This window comes from Oculina patagonica, chromosome 3 (genome assembly GCF_052425735.1).
Source record: "Oculina patagonica isolate OP01 chromosome 3, crgOcupat, whole genome shotgun sequence".
NCBI classification, from domain to species: domain Eukaryota; kingdom Metazoa; phylum Cnidaria; class Anthozoa; order Scleractinia; family Oculinidae; genus Oculina; species Oculina patagonica.
The window spans coordinates 16,608,058-16,624,475 of NC_135760.1; positions in this window are offsets into that span (position 1 = coordinate 16,608,058).

The following is a 16,418-nucleotide window of genomic DNA, read 5'->3' on the forward strand; positions in this document are numbered from 1 at the left end:
AAACATAATGCGTTCTAGTGCTGCCCTGAATGATGCGGATCGCGGACTGATAATGTTAGGTTCTGCTATTTCTTGTACGTTGTGAACTGTCTTTGCTTCGAGACTGCAGCCTAATATAATATATCATTTGTAATCATATAAAAATATCATTTTCATCCTAACAAAAATTTAACATTTCAAGTTTATTTTTTAGATGCAGGTGACGTGATAGCGTAGTTTCTTTTTTTTTTTTTTTTCGGATGCAGGTGATAGCGTAGTGCAATGCTATCACTCACAAACCGGGAAGAGGGTACCTAGTCAAACATGAATTTGATCTCCGACAACATCCAAGACTTGTGGGACATGCAGTTTGCCAGGTCTGAACTAAGTTGTCGGTGGCGGGAAAACGCTCGATTTAAAATCTTTTCAAAGTTTAGATTGTTGCGAAACACCGGGAATATTAACACCGAGGAGGAACAAATTCATTTCTTCGAATTTGTTTAAAATTGAGTCCGATAGCGAGCTTAATGATGCTCTAGGACACTCTGTAAAAGCGCCAAGGAAAACTATAACGGAAACAAACGAGCATGTTCTGCCGACGAGACGTCAAAAGACTTCAAAAATCTTACCGTATCAAATTTCGAACTTCTTGAATCACTGGCACTAACATCTTTTCACCGAAGCCTCTAACACTGAAGTTGAACAAGAGTTGGTCAAACATTTACATCAATGATAAAGACAAGTTCAACCCTTTTCCGTAAATTGAACTGGAGCTCAGAAGGTCGGCAAAATTTTTGACTTCGCCAACGGCATTTGCTCGCTGTCTTTTGGTGCCGGGTCAAACATGTTTTGATCTCCGACAACGTCCAAGACTTGTGGGACATGCAGTTTGCCAGGTCTGAACTAAGTTGTCGGTAGCGGAAAATCGCTCGATTTGAAATCTTTTCTAAGTTTAGATTGTTGCGAAACACTATTTGCACCAAATAAAATTCTACGTTTGCCGATTTTAGCCCATTTTAACTAAACCAACAGTGTGCGCACTCTCAGTCGGAACCCCCCTATTAAAAAAACTTACTACACCGACCAAATATACTAATATTCTCAAGGAGTTGCAGAGGTGGCCGAGTGGAAATCGCGGCGCGCAGCGAGGACAACGACGTCATCATGGGTCGAGGGTTCGAATCACGCTTTATAGGGGTCATTCTAGAACTGGCTTGGGGGCCGAATGACAACCTCCCCGGGTGGAGATTTGCGTCTAAGACCAAGGAATTACTTTCGATCAGGCTTGGGGGCCAAGTGATTCCTCCCCGGAAATTCCGTTTTGATTTTTTTTTCTTTCTTATTTGCTTGTTTTTCTGCTTTTTTCGATCTCCTTTTTCCTTTTTCGCACTGTCTTAGTTTGTGTTTTGGGTGAACTTTCATTGTTGTTGGGTTTTTTTTAGCGTTCGGCGTCTTGTCATTTATTTTTCTTGAACTGGTTCGTCCAAGAAATCGTTGTTTGCTGAAAACTCCATTTAATTCCGAAAAAAATATATATATCATATTTTGCGGCATTTGTAGGACTGGTCTATGAGTATGTCATAGCATAATTGTTTTTTTTTTTTTTTGTTTTTTTTTTCAAGTTATTTGTCTGAAATTATTATGTTATGCATGGGCTGTGAACTTCATATCTTTAACTTACTGTTTAAACTAATATTATTTCGATACGTATTATCTCAATGACTCAGTTTCTACTTCAATACCAATGGTATTTTTTTCCGTGGCTCAAGTTCATGATCAACAATATAGCCGCTTCCAAATACAGTGAAATGAAATTAAATTGTTGTTGCATTGTATTCCACTCGGCTAGAACGATTGACACTTCAAAAACGTTTTACGTACCTTGTTTCTTGAAATGAACATAGGGAGGGCGCTGAAGAGGGGAGCGCGGACGAGAGAGAGAGGAAGAAACGACAAACGCGAGCTTGCCTTTCATTTTGCTACCTATTTATCGAATCCTAAAATTAATCCCTCATAAATATAAGAAAGAAATCCCACATTCACAACAAACAAAAAACTACTCATTTCCGCGTACGAACGCCAAACGGCAGACGGCACGAGTTGAATTTTTGCCGTTCGCGGGAAAAATAAATTAAACGTCATGTTAGGTTCTGCTATTTCTTGTACATTGTGAACTGTCTTTGCTTCGAGACAGCCTAATATAATATATCATTTTTAATCATATAAAAATATCATTGTTATCCTATTAACAAAATTTTAACATTTCAAGGAAGACAGCCTTGTCACTCGTACCTTGTAGTTTCATTGGTTTCATTCTTATGAAGTTCCCGGATGTAAGAAAAGTTTTAAAAAACGGTCACCTAGGTCACTTTGTAGGTTGAAATTTTTTAAAGTCTTCAGGCTATTCTTAATTCGTGTAAAACTCGATTGTCAAATTATCGAGGTATTTTGTTATCTTGTTATGTGAGCATATTTCTTAGCCTGAAGACTTTCGGTTGCTATTACAGAGCTTTTCCGCCGGGGCTTACTACAACAAGCCCGCCCCGAGGAGGAACAAATTCAGTTCTTCGAATTTGTTTAAAATTGAGTCCAATAGCGAGCTTAATGATGCTCTAGGACACTCTGTAAAAGCGCCAAGGAAAACTATAACGGAAACAAACGAGCATGTTCTGCCGACGAGACGTCAAAAGACTTCAAAAATCTTACCGTATCAAATTTCGAACTTCTTGAATCACTGGCACTAACATCTTTTCACCGAAGCCTCTAACACTGAAGTTGAACAAGAGTTGGTCAAACATTTACATCAATGATAAAGACAAGTTCAACCCTTTTGCGTAAATTGAATTTCAAGGAAGACAGCCTTGTCACTCGTGCTCTGCATGTTTTTGCGGTCACTTTAGTGACAGAGCAATTTCCAGCCTTAATCTGAGCCTGGAGCTCAGAAGGTCGGCAAAATTTTTGACTTCGCCAACGGCATTTGCTCGCTGTCTTTTGGTGCCGGGTCAAACATGTTTTGATCTCCGACAACGTCCAAGACTTGTGGGACATGCAGTTTGCCAGGTCTGAACTAAGTTGTCGGTAGCGGAAAATCGCTCGATTTGAAATCTTTTCTAAGTTTAGATTGTTGCGAAACACTATTTGCACCAAATAAAATTCTACGTTTGCCGATTTTAGCCCATTTTAACTAAACCAACAGTGTGCGCACTCTCAGTCGGAACCCCCCTATTAAAAAAACTTACTACACCGACCAAATATACTAATATTCTCAAGGAGTTGCAGAGGTGGCCGAGTGGAAATCGCGGCGCGCAGCGAGGACAACGAAGTCATCATGGGTCGAGGGTTCGAATCACGCTTTATAGGGGTCATTCTAGAACTGGCTTGGGGGCCGAATGACAACCTCCCCGGGTGGAGATTTGCGTCTAAGACCAAGGAATTACTTTCGATCAGGCTTGGGGGCCAAGTGATTCCTCCCCGGAAATTCCGTTTTGATTTTTTTTTCTTTCTTATTTGCTTGTTTTTCTGCTTTTTTCGATCTCCTTTTTCCTTTTTCGCACTGTCTTAGTTTGTGTTTTGGGTGGTCTTTCATTGTTGTTGGGTTTTTTTTAGCGTTCGGCGTCTTGTCATTTATTTTTCTTGAACTGGTTCGTCCAAGAAATCGTTGTTTGCTGAAAACTCCATTTAATTCCGAAAAAAATATATATATCATATTTTGCGGCATTTGTAGGACTGGTCTAGGAGTATGTCATAGCATAATTGTTTTTTTTTTTTTTGTTTTTTTTTTTTCAAGTTATTTGTCTGAAATTATTATGTTATGCATGGGCTGTGAACTTCATATCTTTAACTTACTGTTTAAACTAATATTATTTCGATACGTATTATCTCAATGACTCAGTTTCTACTTCAATACCAATGGTATTTTTTTCCGTGGCTCAAGTTCATGATCAACAATATAGCCGCTTCCAAATACAGTGAAATGAAATTAAATTGTTGTTGCATTGTATTCCACTCGGCTAGAACGATTGACACTTCAAAAACGTTTTACGTACCTTGTTTCTTGAAATGAACATAAACGACAAACGCGAGCTTGCCTTTCATTTTGCTACCTATTTATCGAATCCTAAAATTAATCCCTCATAAATATAAGAAAGAAATCCCACATTCACAACAAACAAAAAACTACTCATTTCCGCGTACGAACGCCAAACGGCAGACGGCACGAGTTGAATTTTTGCCGTTCGCGGGAAAAATAAATTAAACGTCATGTTAGGTTCTGCTATTTCTTGTACATTGTGAACTGTCTTTGCTTCGAGACAGCCTAATATAATATATCATTTTTAATCATATAAAAATATCATTGTTATCCTATTAACAAAATTTTAACATTTCAAGGAAGACAGCCTTGTCACTCGTACCTTGTAGTTTCATTGGTTTCATTCTTATGAAGTTCCCGGATGTAAGAAAAGTTTTAAAAAACGGTCACCTAGGTCACTTTGTAGGTTGAAATTTTTTAAAGTCTTCAGGCTATTCTTAATTCGTGTAAAACTCGATTGTCAAATTATCGAGGTATTTTGTTATCTTGTTATGTGAGCATATTTCTTAGCCTGAAGACTTTCGGTTGCTATTACAGAGCTTTTCCGCCGGGGCTTACTACAACAAGCCCGCCCCGAGGAGGAACAAATTCAGTTCTTCGAATTTGTTTAAAATTGAGTCCAATAGCGAGCTTAATGATGCTCTAGGACACTCTGTAAAAGCGCCAAGGAAAACTATAACGGAAACAAACGAGCATGTTCTGCCGACGAGACGTCAAAAGACTTCAAAAATCTTACCTATCAAATTTCGAACTTCTTGAATCACTGGCACTAACATCTTTTCACCGAAGCCTCTAACACTGAAGTTGAACAAGAGTTGGTCAAACATTTACATCAATGATAAAGACAAGTTCAACCCTTTTGCGTAAATTGAATTTCAAGGAAGACAGCCTTGTCACTCGTGCTCTGCATGTTTTTGCGGTCACTTTAGTGACAGAGCAATTTCCAGCCTTAATCTGAGCCTGGAGCTCAGAAGGTCGGCAAAATTTTTGACTTCGCCAACGGCATTTGCTCGCTGTCTTTTGGTGCCGGGTCAAACATGTTTTGATCTCCGACAACGTCCAAGACTTGTGGGACATGCAGTTTGCCAGGTCTGAACTAAGTTGTCGGTAGCGGAAAATCGCTCGATTTGAAATCTTTTCTAAGTTTAGATTGTTGCGAAACACTATTTGCACCGAATAAAATTCTACGTTTGCCGATTTTAGCCCATTTTAACTAAACCAACAGTGTGCGCACTCTCAGTCGGAACCCCCCTATTAAAAAAACTTACTACACCGACCAAATATACTAATATTCTCAAGGAGTTGCAGAGGTGGCCGAGTGGAAATCGCGGCGCGCAGCGAGGACAACGAAGTCATCATGGGTCGAGGGTTCGAATCACGCTTTATAGGGGTCATTCTAGAACTGGCTTGGGGGCCGAATGACAACCTCCCCGGGTGGAGATTTGCGTCTAAGACCAAGGAATTACTTTCGATCAGGCTTGGGGGCCAAGTGATTCCTCCCCGGAAATTCCGTTTTGATTTTTTTTTCTTTCTTATTTGCTTGTTTTTCTGCTTTTTTCGATCTCCTTTTTCCTTTTTCGCACTGTCTTAGTTTGTGTTTTGGGTGGACTTTCATTGTTGTTGGGTTTTTTTTAGCGTTCGGCGTCTTGTCATTTATTTTTCTTGAACTGGTTCGTCCAAGAAATCGTTGTTTGCTGAAAACTCCATTTAATTCCGAAAAAAATATATATATCATATTTTGCGGCATTTGTAGGACTGGTCTATGAGTATGTCATAGCATAATTGTTTTTTTTTTTTGTTTTTTTTTTTTCAAGTTATTTGTCTGAAATTATTATGTTATGCATGGGCTGTGAACTTCATATCTTTAACTTACTGTTTAAACTAATATTATTTCGATACGTATTATCTCAATGACTCAGTTTCTACTTCAATACCAATGGTATTTTTTTCCGTGGCTCAAGTTCATGATCAACAATATAGCCGCTTCCAAATACAGTGAAATGAAATTAAATTGTTGTTGCATTGTATTCCACTCGGCTAGAACGATTGACACTTCAAAAACGTTTTACGTACCTTGTTTCTTGAAATGAACATAAACGACAAACGCGAGCTTGCCTTTCATTTTGCTACCTATTTATCGAATCCTAAAATTAATCCCTCATAAATATAAGAAAGAAATCCCACATTCACAACAAACAAAAAACTACTCATTTCCGCGTACGAACGCCAAACGGCAGACGGCACGAGTTGAATTTTTGCCGTTCGCGGGAAAAATAAATTAAACGTCATGTTAGGTTCTGCTATTTCTTGTACATTGTGAACTGTCTTTGCTTCGAGACAGCCTAATATAATATATCATTTTTAATCATATAAAAATATCATTGTTATCCTATTAACAAAATTTTAACATTTCAAGGAAGACAGCCTTGTCACTCGTACCTTGTAGTTTCATTGGTTTCATTCTTATGAAGTTCCCGGATGTAAGAAAAGTTTTAAAAAACGGTCACCTAGGTCACTTTGTAGGTTGAAATTTTTTAAAGTCTTCAGGCTATTCTTAATTCGTGTAAAACTCGATTGTCAAATTATCGAGGTATTTTGTTATCTTGTTATGTGAGCATATTTCTTAGCCTGAAGACTTTCGGTTGCTATTACAGAGCTTTTCCGCCGGGGCTTACTACAACAAGCCCGCCCCGAGGAGGAACAAATTCAGTTCTTCGAATTTGTTTAAAATTGAGTCCAATAGCGAGCTTAATGATGCTCTAGGACACTCTGTAAAAGCGCCAAGGAAAACTATAACGGAAACAAACGAGCATGTTCTGCCGACGAGACGTCAAAAGACTTCAAAAATCTTACCGTATCAAATTTCGAACTTCTTGAATCACTGGCACTAACATCTTTTCACCGAAGCCTCTAACACTGAAGTTGAACAAGAGTTGGTCAAACATTTACATCAATGATAAAGACAAGTTCAACCCTTTTGCGTAAATTGAATTTCAAGGAAGACAGCCTTGTCACTCGTGCTCTGCATGTTTTTGCGGTCACTTTAGTGACAGAGCAATTTCCAGCCTTAATCTGAGCCTGGAGCTCAGAAGGTCGGCAAAATTTTTGACTTCGCCAACGGCATTTGCTCGCTGTCTTTTGGTGCCGGGTCAAACATGTTTTGATCTCCGACAACGTCCAAGACTTGTGGGACATGCAGTTTGCCAGGTCTGAACTAAGTTGTCGGTAGCGGAAAATCGCTCGATTTGAAATCTTTTCTAAGTTTAGATTGTTGCGAAACACTATTTGCACCAAATAAAATTCTACGTTTGCCGATTTTAGCCCATTTTAACTAAACCAACAGTGTGCGCACTCTCAGTCGGAACCCCCCTATTAAAAAAACTTACTACACCGACCAAATATACTAATATTCTCAAGGAGTTGCAGAGGTGGCCGAGTGGAAATCGCGGCGCGCAGCGAGGACAACGACGTCATCATGGGTCGAGGGTTCGAATCACGCTTTATAGGGGTCATTCTAGAACTGGCTTGGGGGCCGAATGACAACCTCCCCGGGTGGAGATTTGCGTCTAAGACCAAGGAATTACTTTCGATCAGGCTTGGGGGCCAAGTGATTCCTCCCCGGAAATTCCGTTTTGATTTTTTTTTTCTTTCTTATTTGCTTGTTTTTCTGCTTTTTTCGATCTCCTTTTTCCTTTTTCGCACTGTCTTAGTTTGTGTTTTGGGTGGACTTTCATTGTTGTTGGGTTTTTTTTAGCGTTCGGCGTCTTGTCATTTATTTTTCTTGAACTGGTTCGTCCAAGAAATCGTTGTTTGCTGAAAACTCCATTTAATTCCGAAAAAAATATATATATCATATTTTGCGGCATTTGTAGGACTGGTCTATGAGTATGTCATAGCATAATTGTTTTTTTTTTGTTTTGTTTTTTTTTTTCAAGTTATTTGTCTGAAATTATTATGTTATGCATGGGCTGTGAACTTCATATCTTTAACTTACTGTTTAAACTAATATTATTTCGATACGTATTATCTCAATGACTCAGTTTCTACTTCAATACCAATGGTATTTTTTTCCGTGGCTCAAGTTCATGATCAACAATATAGCCGCTTCCAAATACAGTGAAATGAAATTAAATTGTTGTTGCATTGTATTCCACTCGGCTAGAACGATTGACACTTCAAAAACGTTTTACGTACCTTGTTTCTTGAAATGAACATAAACGACAAACGCGAGCTTGCCTTTCATTTTGCTACCTATTTATCGAATCCTAAAATTAATCCCTCATAAATATAAGAAAGAAATCCCACATTCACAACAAACAAAAAACTACTCATTTCCGCGTACGAACGCCAAACGGCAGACGGCACGAGTTGAATTTTTGCCGTTCGCGGGAAAAATAAATTAAACGTCATGTTAGGTTCTGCTATTTCTTGTACATTGTGAACTGTCTTTGCTTCGAGACAGCCTAATATAATATATCATTTTTAATCATATAAAAATATCATTGTTATCCTATTAACAAAATTTTAACATTTCAAGGAAGACAGCCTTGTCACTCGTACCTTGTAGTTTCATTGGTTTCATTCTTATGAAGTTCCCGGATGTAAGAAAAGTTTTAAAAAACGGTCACCTAGGTCACTTTGTAGGTTGAAATTTTTTAAAGTCTTCAGGCTATTCTTAATTCGTGTAAAACTCGATTGTCAAATTATCGAGGTATTTTGTTATCTTGTTATGTGAGCATATTTCTTAGCCTGAAGACTTTCGGTTGCTATTACAGAGCTTTTCCGCCGGGGCTTACTACAACAAGCCCGCCCCGAGGAGGAACAAATTCAGTTCTTCGAATTTGTTTAAAATTGAGTCCAATAGCGAGCTTAATGATGCTCTAGGACACTCTGTAAAAGCGCCAAGGAAAACTATAACGGAAACAAACGAGCATGTTCTGCCGACGAGACGTCAAAAGACTTCAAAAATCTTACCGTATCAAATTTCGAACTTCTTGAATCACTGGCACTAACATCTTTTCACCGAAGCCTCTAACACTGAAGTTGAACAAGAGTTGGTCAAACATTTACATCAATGATAAAGACAAGTTCAACCCTTTTGCGTAAATTGAATTTCAAGGAAGACAGCCTTGTCACTCGTGCTCTGCATGTTTTTGCGGTCACTTTAGTGACAGAGCAATTTCCAGCCTTAATCTGAGCCTGGAGCTCAGAAGGTCGGCAAAATTTTTGACTTCGCCAACGGCATTTGCTCGCTGTCTTTTGGTGCCGGGTCAAACATGTTTTGATCTCCGACAACGTCCAAGACTTGTGGGACATGCAGTTTGCCAGGTCTGAACTAAGTTGTCGGTAGCGGAAAATCGCTCGATTTGAAATCTTTTCTAAGTTTAGATTGTTGCGAAACACTATTTGCACCAAATAAAATTCTACGTTTGCCGATTTTAGCCCATTTTAACTAAACCAACAGTGTGCGCACTCTCAGTCGGAACCCCCCTATTAAAAAAACTTACTACACCGACCAAATATACTAATATTCTCAAGGAGTTGCAGAGGTGGCCGAGTGGAAATCGCGGCGCGCAGCGAGGACAACGAAGTCATCATGGGTCGAGGGTTCGAATCACGCTTTATAGGGGTCATTCTAGAACTGGCTTGGGGGCCGAATGACAACCTCCCCGGGTGGAGATTTGCGTCTAAGACCAAGGAATTACTTTCGATCAGGCTTGGGGGCCAAGTGATTCCTCCCCGGAAATTCCGTTTTGATTTTTTTTTCTTTCTTATTTGCTTGTTTTTCTGCTTTTTTCGATCTCCTTTTCCCTTTTTCGCACTGTCTTAGTTTGTGTTTTGGGTGGACTTTCATTGTTGTTGGGTTTTTTTTAGCGTTCGGCGTCTTGTCATTTATTTTTCTTGAACTGGTTCGTCCAAGAAATCGTTGTTTGCTGAAAACTCCATTTAATTCCGAAAAAAATATATATATCATATTTTGCGGCATTTGTAGGACTGGTCTAGGAGTATGTCATAGCATAATTGTTTTTTTTTTTTTTTTTTTTTTTTTCAAGTTATTTGTCTGAAATTATTATGTTATGCATGGGCTGTGAACTTCATATCTTTAACTTACTGTTTAAACTAATATTATTTCGATACGTATTATCTCAATGACTCAGTTTCTACTTCAATACCAATGGTATTTTTTTCCGTGGCTCAAGTTCATGATCAACAATATAGCCGCTTCCAAATACAGTGAAATGAAATTAAATTGTTGTTGCATTGTATTCCACTCGGCTAGAACGATTGACACTTCAAAAACGTTTTACGTACCTTGTTTCTTGAAATGAACATAAACGACAAACGCGAGCTTGCCTTTCATTTTGCTACCTATTTATCGAATCCTAAAATTAATCCCTCATAAATATAAGAAAGAAATCCCACATTCACAACAAACAAAAAACTACTCATTTCCGCGTACGAACGCCAAACGGCAGACGGCACGAGTTGAATTTTTGCCGTTCGCGGGAAAAATAAATTAAACGTCATGTTAGGTTCTGCTATTTCTTGTACATTGTGAACTGTCTTTGCTTCGAGACAGCCTAATATAATATATCATTTTTAATCATATAAAAATATCATTGTTATCCTATTAACAAAATTTTAACATTTCAAGGAAGACAGCCTTGTCACTCGTACCTTGTAGTTTCATTGGTTTCATTCTTATGAAGTTCCCGGATGTAAGAAAAGTTTTAAAAAACGGTCACCTAGGTCACTTTGTAGGTTGAAATTTTTTAAAGTCTTCAGGCTATTCTTAATTCGTGTAAAACTCGATTGTCAAATTATCGAGGTATTTTGTTATCTTGTTATGTGAGCATATTTCTTAGCCTGAAGACTTTCGGTTGCTATTACAGAGCTTTTCCGCCGGGGCTTACTACAACAAGCCCGCCCCGAGGAGGAACAAATTCAGTTCTTCGAATTTGTTTAAAATTGAGTCCAATAGCGAGCTTAATGATGCTCTAGGACACTCTGTAAAAGCGCCAAGGAAAACTATAACGGAAACAAACGAGCATGTTCTGCCGACGAGACGTCAAAAGACTTCAAAAATCTTACCGTATCAAATTTCGAACTTCTTGAATCACTGGCACTAACATCTTTTCACCGAAGCCTCTAACACTGAAGTTGAACAAGAGTTGGTCAAACATTTACATCAATGATAAAGACAAGTTCAACCCTTTTGCGTAAATTGAATTTCAAGGAAGACAGCCTTGTCACTCGTGCTCTGCATGTTTTTGCGGTCACTTTAGTGACAGAGCAATTTCCAGCCTTAATCTGAGCCTGGAGCTCAGAAGGTCGGCAAAATTTTTGACTTCGCCAACGGCATTTGCTCGCTGTCTTTTGGTGCCGGGTCAAACATGTTTTGATCTCCGACAACGTCCAAGACTTGTGGGACATGCAGTTTGCCAGGTCTGAACTAAGTTGTCGGTAGCGGAAAATCGCTCGATTTGAAATCTTTTCTAAGTTTAGATTGTTGCGAAACACTATTTGCACCAAATAAAATTCTACGTTTGCCGATTTTAGCCCATTTTAACTAAACCAACAGTGTGCGCACTCTCAGTCGGAACCCCCCTATTAAAAAAACTTACTACACCGACCAAATATACTAATATTCTCAAGGAGTTGCAGAGGTGGCCGAGTGGAAATCGCGGCGCGCAGCGAGGACAACGAAGTCATCATGGGTCGAGGGTTCGAATCACGCTTTATAGGGGTCATTCTAGAACTGGCTTGGGGGCCGAATGACAACCTCCCCGGGTGGAGATTTGCGTCTAAGACCAAGGAATTACTTTCGATCAGGCTTGGGGGCCAAGTGATTCCTCCCCGGAAATTCCGTTTTGATTTTTTTTTCTTTCTTATTTGCTTGTTTTTCTGCTTTTTTCGATCTCCTTTTTCCTTTTTCGCACTGTCTTAGTTTGTGTTTTGGGTGGACTTTCATTGTTGTTGGGTTTTTTTTAGCGTTCGGCGTCTTGTCATTTATTTTTCTTGAACTGGTTCGTCCAAGAAATCGTTGTTTGCTGAAAACTCCATTTAATTCCGAAAAAAATATATATATCATATTTTGCGGCATTTGTAGGACTGGTCTATGAGTATGTCATAGCATAATTGTTTTTTTTTTTTTGTTTTTTTTTTTCAAGTTATTTGTCTGAAATTATTATGTTATGCATGGGCTGTGAACTTCATATCTTTAACTTACTGTTTAAACTAATATTATTTCGATACGTATTATCTCAATGACTCAGTTTCTACTTCAATACCAATGGTATTTTTTTCCGTGGCTCAAGTTCATGATCAACAATATAGCCGCTTCCAAATACAGTGAAATGAAATTAAATTGTTGTTGCATTGTATTCCACTCGGCTAGAACGATTGACACTTCAAAAACGTTTTACGTACCTTGTTTCTTGAAATGAACATAAACGACAAACGCGAGCTTGCCTTTCATTTTGCTACCTATTTATCGAATCCTAAAATTAATCCCTCATAAATATAAGAAAGAAATCCCACATTCACAACAAACAAAAAACTACTCATTTCCGCGTACGAACGCCAAACGGCAGACGGCACGAGTTGAATTTTTGCCGTTCGCGGGAAAAATAAATTAAACGTCATGTTAGGTTCTGCTATTTCTTGTACATTGTGAACTGTCTTTGCTTCGAGACAGCCTAATATAATATATCATTTTTAATCATATAAAAATATCATTGTTATCCTATTAACAAAATTTTAACATTTCAAGGAAGACAGCCTTGTCACTCGTACCTTGTAGTTCCATTGGTTTCATTCTTATGAAGTTCCCGGATGTAAGAAAAGTTTTAAAAAACGGTCACCTAGGTCACTTTGTAGGTTGAAATTTTTTAAAGTCTTCAGGCTATTCTTAATTCGTGTAAAACTCGATTGTCAAATTATCGAGGTATTTTGTTATCTTGTTATGTGAGCATATTTCTTAGCCTGAAGACTTTCGGTTGCTATTACAGAGCTTTTCCGCCGGGGCTTACTACAACAAGCCCGCCCCGAGGAGGAACAAATTCAGTTCTTCGAATTTGTTTAAAATTGAGTCCAATAGCGAGCTTAATGATGCTCTAGGACACTCTGTAAAAGCGCCAAGGAAAACTATAACGGAAACAAACGAGCATGTTCTGCCGACGAGACGTCAAAAGACTTAAAAAATCTTACCGTATCAAATTTCGAACTTCTTGAATCACTGGCACTAACATCTTTTCACCGAAGCCTCTAACACTGAAGTTGAACAAGAGTTGGTCAAACATTTACATCAATGATAAAGACAAGTTCAACCCTTTTGCGTAAATTGAATTTCAAGGAAGACAGCCTTGTCACTCGTGCTCTGCATGTTTTTGCGGTCACTTTAGTGACAGAGCAATTTCCAGCCTTAATCTGAGCCTGGAGCTCAGAAGGTCGGCAAAATTTTTGACTTCGCCAACGGCATTTGCTCGCTGTCTTTTGGTGCCGGGTCAAACATGTTTTGATCTCCGACAACGTCCAAGACTTGTGGGACATGCAGTTTGCCAGGTCTGAACTAAGTTGTCGGTAGCGGAAAATCGCTCGATTTGAAATCTTTTCTAAGTTTAGATTGTTGCGAAACACTATTTGCACCAAATAAAATTCTACGTTTGCCGATTTTAGCCCATTTTAACTAAACCAACAGTGTGCGCACTCTCAGTCGGAACCCCCCTATTAAAAAAACTTACTACACCGACCAAATATACTAATATTCTCAAGGAGTTGCAGAGGTGGCCGAGTGGAAATCGCGGCGCGCAGCGAGGACAACGAAGTCATCATGGGTCGAGGGTTCGAATCACGCTTTATAGGGGTCATTCTAGAACTGGCTTGGGGGCCGAATGACAACCTCCCCGGGTGGAGATTTGCGTCTAAGACCAAGGAATTACTTTCGATCAGGCTTGGGGGCCAAGTGATTCCTCCCCGGAAATTCCGTTTTGATTTTTTTTTCTTTCTTATTTGCTTGTTTTTCTGCTTTTTTCGATCTCCTTTTTCCTTTTTGCACTGTCTTAGTTTGTGTTTTGGGTGGTCTTTCATTGTTGTTGGGTTTTTTTTAGCGTTCGGCGTCTTGTCATTTATTTTTCTTGAACTGGTTCGTCCAAGAAATCGTTGTTTGCTGAAAACTCCATTTAATTCCGAAAAAAATATATATATCATATTTTGCGGCATTTGTAGGACTGGTCTAGGAGTATGTCATAGCATAATTGTTTTTTTTTTTTTGTTTTTTTTTTTTCAAGTTATTTGTCTGAAATTATTATGTTATGCATGGGCTGTGAACTTCATATCTTTAACTTACTGTTTAAACTAATATTATTTCGATACGTATTATCTCAATGACTCAGTTTCTACTTCAATACCAATGGTATTTTTTTCCGTGGCTCAAGTTCATGATCAACAATATAGCCGCTTCCAAATACAGTGAAATGAAATTAAATTGTTGTTGCATTGTATTCCACTCGGCTAGAACGATTGACACTTCAAAAACGTTTTACGTACCTTGTTTCTTGAAATGAACATAAACGACAAACGCGAGCTTGCCTTTCATTTTGCTACCTATTTATCGAATCCTAAAATTAATCCCTCATAAATATAAGAAAGAAATCCCACATTCACAACAAACAAAAAACTACTCATTTCCGCGTACGAACGCCAAACGGCAGACGGCACGAGTTGAATTTTTGCCGTTCGCGGGAAAAATAAATTAAACGTCATGTTAGGTTCTGCTATTTCTTGTACATTGTGAACTGTCTTTGCTTCGAGACAGCCTAATATAATATATCATTTTTAATCATATAAAAATATCATTGTTATCCTATTAACAAAATTTTAACATTTCAAGGAAGACAGCCTTGTCACTCGTACCTTGTAGTTTCATTGGTTTCATTCTTATGAAGTTCCCGGATGTAAGAAAAGTTTTAAAAAACGGTCACCTAGGTCACTTTGTAGGTTGAAATTTTTTAAAGTCTTCAGGCTATTCTTAATTCGTGTAAAACTCGATTGTCAAATTATCGAGGTATTTTGTTATCTTGTTATGTGAGCATATTTCTTAGCCTGAAGACTTTCGGTTGCTATTACAGAGCTTTTCCGCCGGGGCTTACTACAACAAGCCCGCCCCGAGGAGGAACAAATTCAGTTCTTCGAATTTGTTTAAAATTGAGTCCAATAGCGAGCTTAATGATGCTCTAGGACACTCTGTAAAAGCGCCAAGGAAAACTATAACGGAAACAAACGAGCATGTTCTGCCGACGAGACGTCAAAAGACTTCAAAAATCTTACCGTATCAAATTTCGAACTTCTTGAATCACTGGCACTAACATCTTTTCACCGAAGCCTCTAACACTGAAGTTGAACAAGAGTTGGTCAAACATTTACATCAATGATAAAGACAAGTTCAACCCTTTTGCGTAAATTGAATTTCAAGGAAGACAGCCTTGTCACTCGTGCTCTGCATGTTTTTGCGGTCACTTTAGTGACAGAGCAATTTCCAGCCTTAATCTGAGCCTGGAGCTCAGAAGGTCGGCAAAATTTTTGACTTCGCCAACGGCATTTGCTCGCTGTCTTTTGGTGCCGGGTCAAACATGTTTTGATCTCCGACAACGTCCAAGACTTGTGGGACATGCAGTTTGCCAGGTCTGAACTAAGTTGTCGGTAGCGGAAAATCGCTCGATTTGAAATCTTTTCTAAGTTTAGATTGTTGCGAAACACTATTTGCACCAAATAAAATTCTACGTTTGCCGATTTTAGCCCATTTTAACTAAACCAACAGTGTGCGCACTCTCAGTCGGAACCCCCCTATTAAAAAAACTTACTACACCGACCAAATATACTAATATTCTCAAGGAGTTGCAGAGGTGGCCGAGTGGAAATCGCGGCGCGCAGCGAGGACAACGAAGTCATCATGGGTCGAGGGTTCGAATCACGCTTTATAGGGGTCATTCTAGAACTGGCTTGGGGGCCGAATGACAACCTCCCCGGGTGGAGATTTGCGTCTAAGACCAAGGAATTACTTTCGATCAGGCTTGGGGGCCAAGTGATTCCTCCCCGGAAATTCCGTTTTGATTTTTTTTTCTTTCTTATTTGCTTGTTTTTCTGCTTTTTTCGATCTCCTTTTTCCTTTTTCGCACTGTCTTAGTTTGTGTTTTGGGTGGACTTTCATTGTTGTTGGGTTTTTTTTAGCGTTCGGCGTCTTGTCATTTATTTTTCTTGAACTGGTTCGTCCAAGAAATCGTTGTTTGCTGAAAACTCCATTTAATTCCGAAAAAAATATATATATCATATTTTGCGGCATTTGTAGGAC